General features: G+C 57.1%; 1 protein-coding gene across 1 annotated transcript in view; it reads right to left on the reverse strand.

Moving 5' to 3' along the window:
* Positions 1 to 12,512, reverse strand: part of TENT4A (terminal nucleotidyltransferase 4A) — a 39,550-nt gene extending 27,038 nt beyond the window's left edge. The window contains exon 1 of the mRNA XM_077749446.1: positions 12,289 to 12,512. The gene's annotated coding sequence lies outside the window, so the exon portion shown is untranslated. The remainder of the gene's footprint in view (positions 1 to 12,288) is intronic.
* Positions 12,513 to 12,520: the final 8 nt, after the last annotated feature.

Below are 12,520 nucleotides of genomic sequence, written 5' to 3' on the forward strand. Positions count from 1 at the left end.
GCTGGGACAGCTGCTGCACAGAAGGCCGCCCTGACACAGGAAGGCTTGGGACAGGGACTGACAAACTGGCGACGCGAGCGGGCAGCAGGCCCGCCCCAGATTTTGGACGGCACCTCCCGCTGGGCGCACAGCCAGGTTCAGAGGCGGGGACGCTGCCGCGGGGCCCACGGGGGGCCCCTGGGAACGTGGCCCCAGCTAGCTCCCCTTTAGAAACCTGAGCGCACGCACGCGCCAGAGAGACCCGAGAGACCCCAGGGGCTTCCGCGTGCAGAGCGGCTGGGTGCGCACCAGGGCTGCCGGCCCGGGGCTCAGCGGAGCCCGGTGCGAGGACCCGGGTCGCCCTCGTCAAAGCACAGCGAGGCCGGGGTCACGGCCAGAGGCTCAGGGTCTGCTCCTGTGCGGCCAATGACCGCACTGGAAGGCAGGACAGCACTGCTCCTGTGAGCTCTGCCGGCGAAGCCCACGGGAAACAGGGGCCCCGCCAAGAACACCCAAATCTTCAGGAGCCCCAGTGAAGAGTCCGGGTGGGGAGCACCAAGTCTACATGAGTACAACACCGAGACTGATCGGCTGTTAACTGTGGTTTCCGGCATCCAGGCAGGACTGCAGAGTCACCGGGAACCCAGCCAGCCTGGGGTCAGAGGCCCTGCTGCGTGTCGGCCGGGAGACCTCGCGGGGCCGCAGCTGGTCTACGGGAGACGCGAGCATGCAGACGGTGCCCCCCACACGTCCCCGCCATAAAGATTTAATGAATCCAGACGAAGTATTTGGAACAGGACCTGGCACTCAGTAAAGGCTCAATAAATGGTAGCGATTATAATTACAGAACAAAATACAAATGCTTAACTCATGATGACAAGTAACGTAATGCAAATCAGGAGGTAAAGATCTATAAAAGGGCTCTTGTAGTCTGCACAGGCTGCTGTAACAGGACACCACAGGCTGGGCAATCTGAACAACAGAAATGTATTTCTCCCAGTTCTGGAGGCTACAAGGCCAAGATCAGGGCGCCCGCACCGTCAGGTTCCAGGCAGAGCCCTCTTCCTGGCGCACGCACGGCTGCCTTCTCACCGAGGGCCGGTGAGCTCCCTGGCGTCTTCTCCTTACAGGCACTAATCCCAGGGTGAGACGCCCACCCTCACGACCTCATCTAACCCTAATCACCCACCAAAGGCCCCTTCCCCAAATACCATCACACTGGGGTTTGGGGCCTCAACAGTGTATGAATCTACGGGAGCCACAACTCAGTCCACAGCAGGTGCTTAACACCTCTACCTTACAGAGCAGGAAGCAAATTGCTTTGATTTCATTAAAAGTTTTACTCTGATGTTTTTGCACTTAGCCACTTAAGGCTTTCATCATTTTTTTATGGTCTCGGTCTTGACAATACCTCTCATGAACTAGTATTTCTGAGGCTCAACGTTACTTTCACTTTCAAGCAAAATTAATAATTCAGTAAACTGTATTTAAAGAGAACATGAATGGTAATGGAAGTACTTCTGTTGATCAATCCACATGTCTATCCTTGTGTGGACTTAAAGAGAGAGGTCCCTGATGGCAGTCACCTAACTGCACTTTGGTTTTCCCCAGGTGGTGGGATTAATGATCTTAAAGCTTTCTTTCTTTTTTTTTTTTAAGAAAACATAAACACACACAAATCCATTTAATAAAAATAATACAATTATTTAAAAATCAGCAGATAGCACTCTTGGAAACACTCTCTAAAGCAATTAAGGCACCGGGGCACCTGGGTGGTTCAGTCGGTTAAGCATCCAACTTCAGCTCGGGTCACAACCTCACAGTTTCGTGAGTTCAAGCCCTGCGTCGGGCTCCGTGCTGACACCTCGGAGCCTGAAGCCTGCTTCGGATTCTGTGTCTCTATCTCTCTCTCTCTCGCTCGCTCTTTTCTAATGTTTTATTTACTTCTGACAGAGAGAGAGAGACAGACAGACAGACAGTGTGAGCAGGGGAGGGTCAGAGAGAAAGGGAGACACAGAATCTCAAGCAGGCTCCAGGCTCTGAGCTGTCAGCACAGAGTCCGACGCGGGGCTCGAACCCACGAACCATGAGGTCATGACCTGAGCTGAAGTCGGACGCTTAACTGACTGAGCCAGCCAGCCGCCCCTCCCTCTCTCTCTCTACACCTCCCCCACTCTGGCTCTCAAAAATAAATGTTAAAAAAATTTTTTTAAGAAAGCAATTAGCGCACAGAACTGTAGGCAACACGGCATCATACATGGCAAGGGCCTCACTGGCCACTTCTGGGCGTCACTGTCGAAACACAGGGTGACAGGACGAGGGCCTCACACTTGGTTTGTCAGAAACTTCTGGGGCGCCGGGGGCAAAGATGCCATCTTTGGGGCCCGTGCACTGCTCAGACACTGGGCAGCAGCTCACGGAGCGGCCTGCAAGCCGAGAGGCCGGACTCAACGTAACAATCCTCCTCTTCCTGCTACGTCTCTTTGCTCCGCTGTCCGGCGGTTGACAAGATGCGCTGTGGACTCAGACCGCCTGGGACCCACCCCAGCTGCCCCCCTGGGGCCACCCCCTCCTCCTCTGCCGGCCGAGGCCACAGGAGCCGCTGCACCAAGGGCGGAGAGTCAGCGGGGCCACTGAGGATTATTCCAGTGACGAGTGCGGAAGGCCACTGGCTAGACGGGAGCGCCCGCCTGCGAAGGCAGGCTCCAAGATCAGCGAGCCCTCCTCCCCAACCACACGCTTCTCACTTCTGCCAGTCTTAACCCAAACACAATCCTAAAAAGCCGTTTTCAACTCTTACCAATTTTGCAAGCTTCCGTTCATTCCAAACCTTAACCTGTGACAAGTCTCACAGGTTCCCACTGTTTGGAATTTGGTCCCTGTTGTATGTTCTCGTTTCTATCATGCTTGTACATCGGTCTCTTGTGGGTCGGTCTCTGATGGAGACACGAACTCTGGCCATATTCGTCGTCAGCTTCTTCCCAGCAGCTCACTTACAAGACTAGCATCTCTGCATTTCACACACACGTAAGGTATTCTCTTCGGATCTTGGCCATCACGTCAGAGTTGTCCTTCCATATTTAAAAATCTCTGCTTAAATTTAGAGATGTCTAGGACCAAGATACTCTACTGCATCGCACTATGGCTCCCTCCTCTGCCAATTCACCACGTCCTTGCCTCTGGCTCCCAGCCCTGGGGGGGTGGGGGGGAGGCATTGGGAGGCAGGGGCTCTCCGGTCAGGCAGGCCGGCCCTGGGCTGCAGCTCTTCGGGTTTTCTCGGTGCACCGGGGCAAGATGCCTCACCTAAAATCTTCATCTCTAAAATGCGCTCTTGTCAGAAAGAATTCGGAGGCGGCGGTCAACAAAGGCTCGCTGGTGCTACTCTGGGCTTTCAGCTGCTTTCGGATACAACAGGGACTCCTCCCGGGCTCCGCTTTTCCTGGACAGCAACTCCTAAGGGAGCTCCAGATGGGGACCCCTGCTCCCTCCTGGCCGGCTCTGGAAAGTCTGCAGGAGGCAGGAACCACAGCTACCAGGGCAGCGGGGCTGGCTTCCTGTCCCCAAGTCTCCCCCAAAGCATCTCTGTCGTGTGTCCTCTGTCACAGCCCTCAGGGTAGGACCCCGCCTTGCTCTTCAGGAAAGCAAACACACTGGAGCTGGTGTGCAGGGAACGCTGCAGACTCCCTCACTCAGCGTTGCTCGGAGCTCCCAGACGACGTCTACACTGCAAGGATCCTTCGCCTGGCTAGACGTTAGTTTTCTGTTTGCACAGCAGAGGTGATGTTGCCTGTTTCCTGGGCCGGCTCTCAGAACCCAGGGACGGGCTCACGCAGAGAGCCGAGCCCCACGGAGCCCCCCACGGAACCAGCCAGGCTGTCACTGGCCCAGCAGACGGGGCACCAGCACCGCCCACGGGCCAGCCTGGAGCTCGGGCCGCACCCGGCCCGGGATGGAGCCTGGGCTTAGCGTGCCGCCCTGACGCAGCCCTCTGAAAACGATGTGCACTGGAAATTCAGAAACACAACTTCTAGAGCTTTCCAGTAGGGACCTGCTGAGCACCACAGCTTCCGCTGTTGTTCAAGTTCGGGCTTATTCAGGCAGCAGCTACTGAATCAAACTCTGTGTTTCAAATAAAGCATCTAAAGTTACCCTCGTTCAGTGCCGTCCAAACACAAGGCTATTTAAGTTTTCGTTAAAATTAAATGCAATTAAAATCCAGTCCCACACTTGCAGCAGCCACACTGCAGGCGCTCGACGGCCACACGTGGCTCACGGTAACCATCCTGGACCACAGACGCAGAGCTCCGCCATTGTCCCAGAACATTCCGCCGGACAGGCCGCTCTAGCTCCAAGCCCCCTGCCCCTTACTTCTGTGCTCCCCGCCACACACAGACCCTCCGGCCGAAGCTGCGAGGGGCTCAGAGAAACGACGCGACAGCCACCACGCACACAAAACAAAACCCTAAAGGACGTCCAGCAGTGACACGTGGAGGCAGAGCTAACACAGAGCAGGGGTGCCCGTGGAGCTCCGCCAAGGTGCTCCCCGAAAACTGCAGAACGTGCACGTGGGCGCGGAGAGCTCCTTCACAGCAGCGCACGGGTCCCTGCGGGCCTGGAACCCGAGGCGTCTCCGAGAAAGGCTTTGGCCTGAGACAGAAAGTTGTATTTTCAAACCCAAAGCGAAAGGCTTTTTCTGCCCAGTTGGCAACGAGCACCGCCTAATTTTTGGTTTCCATTTCCTCAGAGACGAGGGAAGAGGGAGGGAAGGAGTGGCCGCCTCTGTCCTCCATGTGACGGTTCACATGGCGCTTCCCAGCCTCCTTTATTACATCCTGCGAGGGGCATGTGGCAGACTGCACTTCACAGACGGGGAAACTGAGGCTCAGAGGTCAAAACCAGACCTGTGAACGAGGCCACCGGGTGCAGGATGCAGGCTAACCGAGCTCAGGGCCACAGGCGTGCCTCACTGGGGGGAGACAGACTCCAGCCAAAGGGTTCACAGCAAAAAGGAAATGCTCTGATTGTGCGTTTCCCTTGGAGTCCTGCATCCTAGCCGTCCCCGGGACCCGCAGGGTTATGGAAACATCAGGATCACCTGAAATCTCCCTCCAACACAGAAAGATAGAACCTACCTACATCCACACGTTGTCACTTAGAAAACTAACTCCCGTCTTAAGCCACAGGGGAGCCTCCATGGTTCCGCAGAGCAGCTGGTCTGGGAGTTAAAAGGAGCACAACCCTCAATAAGAAGGCACATTGACGACAATGAAAGACCATCCTTGCCAGAGGGAACCTCAGAGACACCCCCATCGAGGCCACCCTGTCAGTGGATAAACTCTGCAGAGGCCTGCCAAGCCTGAAGACCCAGCCCTGCCTCCTCGCCACCACCGGCAAACAGAGCGCAGACCTCGGGAGCTCAGGACGTGCCTGCACTGACCACAGGGCACTGGCCAGGTGGCTGGGCAAACTGTCTTCATGCTTTTCCGAGTTTCCTAACTTCTCAGAGTTAGGCATTAATTTTACAATAATAAGGAGAAATCGGCTAAATCTAAATGGTGATGCCTTTCAAACACAGAATTTTTTTTACAGCTTTCTGTTTTGCATTCTACATCGCAAGGTATAAAACTGGTTTAACCACACCCTTAGGGATGACAAGCAGATAAACTGCGATCAATCTCACTTTAATATTCTACACTAACAGGACTTCAGGGTTGGCAATCCGATCTTCAAAAGTTCTAAGACAAACCGCAAAAGTTACCTTCAGCAATGGACTTGAACGATACAGCCCTGCCCCTCCTCATCTGTTCATCTACGCCAGCAGATCTGGCCATTCGTCCCCTCCCTCGGTCACCAACGCTCACTGGGAGGTGGCCGCTGGCGGCTGCTGGCCCTGGGAGTGCAGGCTGAGACCGGGGCTGCGGGAGGACAGAGGTCAGCTGCGTGGGGGCGGCAGGACCCTGCAGGAAGGGGCCAGGGAGGCACCTGCTGGAATGTTCTTGCTCTGCCTGGATCGGGCACAGGGCCCTGACGCGAGGGTCACCCCCATGAGCTCAGGCTGCCATACAAGTTGTGTGACATCTTCTCGAAGCAAAGACAGACTGCTCTGTATTTAGAACTAAGTTCCAGAGACAGCTTCAAGAATGACCTAGCCTTCCTGACCTCCCCCCCCCCCCGGAAGGACAGCTCTCCTAAGCTTGCCCGCACACGAGGCCTCCTGAATGGTGCAGCCCGTCATTCACTCTCGTGCATTCACTCACACGGCTGTCCTGAACACTTTTCTCAGATGGCAGATTTTAAGAAGAGTCCATGTGACGGGGCACAGAAAAGGCACTCACAGCCGGTCACTCTGGTTGCCTGAGCTCAGTTGTGACAACCACGCCCGAGGATAGGGACCGGCAATCTACCAAAGTCATCACGATGAGCTGGAGTCCAGTCAAGGGAAAGAAGAGCTGGCAAAGAAAACCATAACCTCCTCGCCACCTAAGGTAGGGAGCCTACCTACAGGAGCACGCCTCCACGCGTGGCACTTGGCCTCCAGAAGATTCCGGGCCCCCACCCCCAGAACCATGGCTGAGTCGACATCACCATCATTCCTGTGGTCACGCTGTGTTATCATTACGTGTCCTGAAGACAGACAACCAACTGGGTGGGCCTGATGGGAGCACACGAGCCAGGGAGGCAGAGGGCTTCCTCCTGCAGGCAGAGACCTGGTCAGAGAGATTCAGAGCACTGTCGCCAGTTGGAAGACCGAGGGACCTCAAGTCAAGGAAGGCAGCCGGCTCTAAAGAGCTGAGATAGGGCCCCCGGCTGGCAGCTAGCAGGGAATCGGGGACCTAAGTCCTACAACAGCAAGGAACTGATTTCTGCCCATAACAGGAGTAAGTCTGCAAAAGGGGCCTGCACCCCGGGGAGCGGGAACCCAGCCCCGCCATCCCAGCCTCTGACACGCAGAACCGTGAGACAGTAAATGAGTGCTGGTTTAAGCCGCTAGGTTTGTGGCCATTTGTTACACAGCAACAAAAAGCCACCGAGTGCAGTGATCTTAAAGTAAGACATTTACCTTGCAGTGCAAATCCCATACCGTAGGAAGACGCGCCCCCGACCAGCTCACTTGAGATGGACAACTCGCATGGGGAGCAGGCGGCCTGGGCTACTGTCTCCGTCACCAGGAACACCTGCCAGCCTTTACTCAGTGGCCACGCTCCCTCAGCAGCCGTATGAAAATAGAAACCCAGAACCTTCTGGAGGAGCCTGTCCAGAGCCACAGCCAGCAGCTCTTTCCAGGTGGCGCTGTCGTCACACGAGGTCGTATGGACCCGGTCAGCACGAGGCAGTTACCCCTCACCTGTCGGCCTACGTTCTGGCTGCAGCGACGAAATCTGGTTTCCCAACCTTCACACTACAGGGTGCTTTTGGTTTGTTGTGTTTTTTTCACAACCTACTTCTATTGCATCCGAAAAACCCAGATCCTAAACAGCAGCAACCGAACCAAGGTACAAACAGCCCTCCTCTCCCAAGGACAGCTCTCACCCCTCCCATCGCGATCTGTGACTCTGTTTACAATAGGAACCCCCATTTCCTATCAGATAGCGACCAAATGAAGGTCTGAGGCTTCACCTTGAAATACAAATCTTAAAATTATGAGAAACTGATACTTAATTTTTTTTAAATATTTTTTATTTATTTCTAGGAGAGAGAGGGAGAGACAGCATGAGCAGGGAAGGGTCAGAGAGAGAGGGAGACACAGACTCTGAAATTGGCTCCAGGCTCTGAGCTGTCAGCACAGAGCCCAATGCAGGGCTTGAACCCACAAACCATGAGATCATGACCTGAGCCAAAGTTGGATGCCCAACCAACTGAGCCCCCCAGGTGTCCCCAGCCACGTTATTTCTAAGGGGCGAACAGCATCGCCCTGACACTGCCTTCTTGTCATAAGCTCACAGCAGCAAGATGGGGGCCCCTCTCCCCGACACAGACATCTGAAGCATGAGCGCTAACAAAGCCAGTTTTTGCAGGCACATTCGAGGGCTCGATCTTCCCACAGGACCGCCTCGTCCTTCTCCGGGGTGCTGTCCTGCGCTCCGCCTCCTCCTGGGCACCCCTCTCCCATGTCCGCAGGCCTCACCTGCCTGCGGGCATTCGTCAGGGAGCAGGTGGAAGTGTGCCCAACCTCAGCACAGCGGCACCCTGCAGGGCTCCGGACGTCCCCGTGCAGTAACAGGCGTCAGCGGGACAGGCGGGGGCCAGACGCTACCACCGAGCGGGGGAGACCTCGAGTAAGAGCCCCGCCCACGAGGCTGGTGCAGCAGGAGTGTGCGGAGTGCAGTCGCTCCTGTTCCATCTACGGCCTGCACCGTCGGGGCCAGAGGGGCCGCGCAGGAGGAAGTAAGGCCCCTGTGCACCCTCATGACTTTCTAAAACTTTTTTTAAGTTTATGTATTGGGGGGGCGGGGGGACAGCGAGAGAGAGAGAGAGAGAGAGAGAGAGAGAGAGAGAGAGAGAGAGAGACACCCANGAGAGAGAGAGAGAGAGAGAGAGAGAGAGAGAGAGAGAGAGAGAGACCCAAGCAGGCTCCATGCTGTCAGCACAGAATCACAAACCTATGAACCGTGAGCTCGTGACCTGAGCCAAAATCAACATCAAGTGCTTAACCAACTGATCCGCTGAGGCCCCCGCGCACCCAGCACCTTCTGAGGCAGGGCCTTCACCAAGCTCTCCCGCGCATCGCGTGGGCGGCCAGGCAAGGCGCGCTGGGGTCTGCGGCGGCCCCAGCGGTGCCACCTGTGCCCCGCACCAGGTCCCCACAGGGGCGTGCTGGGAGGAGGAGGTCACGGGCACTACGCTGGGTAGTGCCGAGTCAGGCTGGGTGCACCCCAGGCTGGCCCTGAGCGGAGCGAGGGGAGCACACGTGGCGTAGGAACGTCAGGGCAGCTGACCGCATCCTCTGAGCGACATGCGTCCATCCCTCACCAACCCCAGATGAAGAGCTCTTTTCTCTGAGTGAACAGACCTCAAAACCTTACACACCGCTGCAGACCCTGCAGAGGATGCTGCACGAGCGACGCCCGCCAGAGAAGGTGCCCCGCAGAAGGCTGAAGGCCCCGGGAAGCCCTGTGGGGACGCGGGTGCCTGCCAGGGGCCGGAGGCGTGCCTCCTTCCCCTAAACTCTTCCGGGCTCTTCCCAGGGCACCTGTCAGGATGCGGCCAGGTTCTGCGGTCCACGCTCTGGCCCTCTCACCCGGGACTTTTCTTCCCCTTTACGGAAGTTTCTGAGGCAATCAGGACCAGGACTGAGCAGGGCCAAGTAGCAAGGCACTGCCAGGTGGGGGGGTGAGGAGGAGAAGGCAGGGGAAAGGGGCAGGAGCCAGAGGCTGCAAGGCACAGGGCCCGTGAGCCCGTCCACACCAGCCTGCATCTCCGAGTTAGAAGCCTGGGGAAAGGGCACATTTCACTCCGCTCCCAAAACAGAAGTTTGACGGTTCATCCACAACACGGAACGCTCCAGAACCAGCGTTTCCCCTTCCCCACTTCCCCACCTGGAACGTTCCCGTACTGACCCCCGTGCCCTCCTCCGTTCACTCTGTTCATCTCACTCCAGGGGGAAAGCAGCCTGGCAACCCCCCCAACATCAGGCCAGCAGGTCAAGTTCCTAAGGGCAGAGTCCCCTCCCCAGAAAGGAACAGACAGTGCAGGGTGCCACGCGGGCGACCACGCAAAGGCCCCAGCGGCTCTGGCTGATGCTACTCACGCTCCCACAGCTCCAGGCTCCTGCTTGGCCTTTCTGGGGGACCGCAGGCACCATCTTTCCAGAAATGCCTGTCCTGGGACCCCACAGTAAGCCTGAGAGCTTCTCATCAACAAGACCCCTCTACCCAGCAGGCCGAGGGCTCTCTGAGCTACAGAGGAGCCACGTCGTGGTGACCCTTGTTACTGGGAGCAAGCAGGCACCCAGAGGAAACTGTAGACAGCGCTACTCCTTGATGCCCAGACACTGGTTCCCATGGGCCCAGCGGGCCTGGGCGGAGACCTCACCGCGGGCCCTGCTCCAGTGCCCCCCACTGTACCACCCCTCCCCTCTGTCTCTCCCGGAACGGGGGTCCACTGGAAGCAATCAGAGGAGCAAAGCAAGCAGGGGCACCCAGTCCCGCAGGCCCCTGCTGCAGGCACGGGCGGCAGGAAGCGGGGGGACCCCGAGTGGGGCACCCACCCACAGAGGTGGGCAAGGAGGGGTGGCCAGCAAAGGAGAAAACAGGCGCCGGACCACAGGCGTCGCTGCAGCGGCTCCCGCTGAAGTTAAAACACAGACCTGCCGCCTGCTTCGGCGCCTACACGGCAACCCCACGTGTGGCCTCTGCGCAGGTCCCATGAGGCCGGGAAGGGGTGGCAGGGTAGGACCCTCAGTCGGCCCCCAGACAGGGAGCCAAGCAGCAGGGCCCTGGAGGCAGGCTGAGGGGCGCAGGCTAAGGACACGGAGGTGCCGTCGTGGGGTTCTTAGCGACGGGGCCTGACCAGCGCTGCTGGCTGAGCTGACGATCCCGCTGGCAGTCCCGGGAGAGACCCAGAGGCCAGCAAGGGTGTGTGTCACCCGGCCGCCTCGCTGGAGCGATCTCCAGGAGAGGGGACAGATGTGCAGGAGGCTACGGAGAAGGTGTGCAGGATCTGACGGAGGACGACACCGGGGAGACAGACGACGAGGACCCACACACATGGACGGACTGTGGCGCTCACCGAGGGCGTGGTGTCAGAGGCAGGATCTGGAGCCGGGTCTCCCAGGCCGACCGCTGCCCCAGCTCCTAGCAAAGAACCCGGTACTTAGCAGGCACGTTTTTCAATAGAAGCAGCACCAACGTACGTACTGCAGCTCGCTAGAAACCTCGGGGTGAGGAAAGAGCTTCCGGGCCCGAGGAACTTGCAGAAGGGCTTGATGCCGTCAGCACTAAGAGCTCACGGAAGGAAGACACAGGACTTGGGAACATGTGGGCCCCAAAATGCTCTACAAGTGAAACACACGTGTCTTCCTAGTTGCCCAGTGCTAAGACACGGAGTTGGCTCCAGGGACGGGACAGGCTGGAAATCCGTGGGTCCCGTCCCCACCCCCACCCACAAACTCAGGTAAAATGCCAACGTCAAGAACCGGCGCTCCGCGACACCTGTCCTTGGACCATCCCACTGCGGCTCTTCCCGGGGCTCAAGGGCAGGCTCTCGTTTCCGGGACTTTAAGAAGGTAACACTTCTAACACCAACCAGGTGAAACAGCCTACGGGACGCGCACCTTTCAGCACCTTTCACCTTATGCATCTCACAGGCTTTAAGGGAGCAACAGCTTAAGTGTTCTTCAACTTGAATGAACAAGTTTATTTAAAAAAAGAAACCTACTTTAAGAAGTAACCTCAGTATCTCAGTATCTAACAATTGCAAGATTTATATAAATTTGCGAAAACCCTAACACCCTGGAAAATGCTTGATTGGGTGCCTTTTAAATCAGGATGCGACGTGCAAGGAAAGTTGAGGAGTTAGGTCCTGAAATACTGACATAAAACCTAAGTACGAATACTTCGTTTCTAGGTGCTCAGAAAAGCACAGGAAGGCAAAAAGGCTGGGTAAGTGGCGTTCCCACCTGAGCAGCCTCACCTGGGCCCGCTTCAACCCCCACTCCCACCCCCTACGCCTTTTTTTTTTTTTTTAACCAGCCCTTGCCATCTGTAACGCACTAAACTTAGACAGAACTTCTCATCCTCATCCTGTGGAAATATTTCAAAGAAAGATGGCATCTTCCAAAGAACACGTGCTACAAATGTTTTTATTTCTCTCAAATGCTATTAGGCCGCTTTGAAAGACTACAAAAGAGTTTTTTTGTTACTTTCTGCATAAAAGTAAAGCATCAGCTACAAGTCCTGATCCAAAAAAGTCACTTCTAAATTCACTGTTGGTTAAATTGTATCGCCACGGAAGAAACGAGCCAGCTCGCAACAGGATTTTCTCAGACGGAAAAGAAAGTTAGTATTTAACCAGTATCTGCCTTCAACTTGATTCAAGTTCCCGGCAACTGAATAACCGTCTCCAACTTACGTAAAAGTCTCTGCACCCCGCTTTGACCGGGGGCACCTAACATGTCTCGGGGAGAGGAAGGAGGAAGCATCCATCCGATACCCCCACCCTGGGGCACGCGAAAGGCTGGCAAGGAAAGCGTCTGCACGAGTCGGGGTCGGCGGCCCCTCGCTCGCGCGGTCAGAGTCCGGGTCCGCGCAGGGCGCGGGGCACAGAGTGGACCCCGGCCTCCCACGGCCGCCCTCCGGTCCCCGCACTCACCCCTGGATGCCCGGGCTGTACGCGCGGCTCTTCCACGGCGTGCCGGGCCGCGGCGCCTGGGGCCCGGGGCCGCCCCCTCCGCTCAGCGCGGCCGCGCGGCTGCCCGACAGCAGGTAGTTGAGGCCGTAGGTGCTCGCCTTGTTCTCGCGTTTCCGGCGGCCGGGGTGGAACTGGTGCTGCAGCGGGGAGCCGGCGGGCGCGGGGCCGCGGGGCCCCGGGTGCCCGCTGGCCT

Source organism: Crocuta crocuta, unplaced genomic scaffold (assembly GCF_008692635.1).
Source record: "Crocuta crocuta isolate KB4526 unplaced genomic scaffold, BGI_CrCroc_1.0 scaffold89, whole genome shotgun sequence".
NCBI lineage: Eukaryota > Metazoa > Chordata > Mammalia > Carnivora > Hyaenidae > Crocuta > Crocuta crocuta.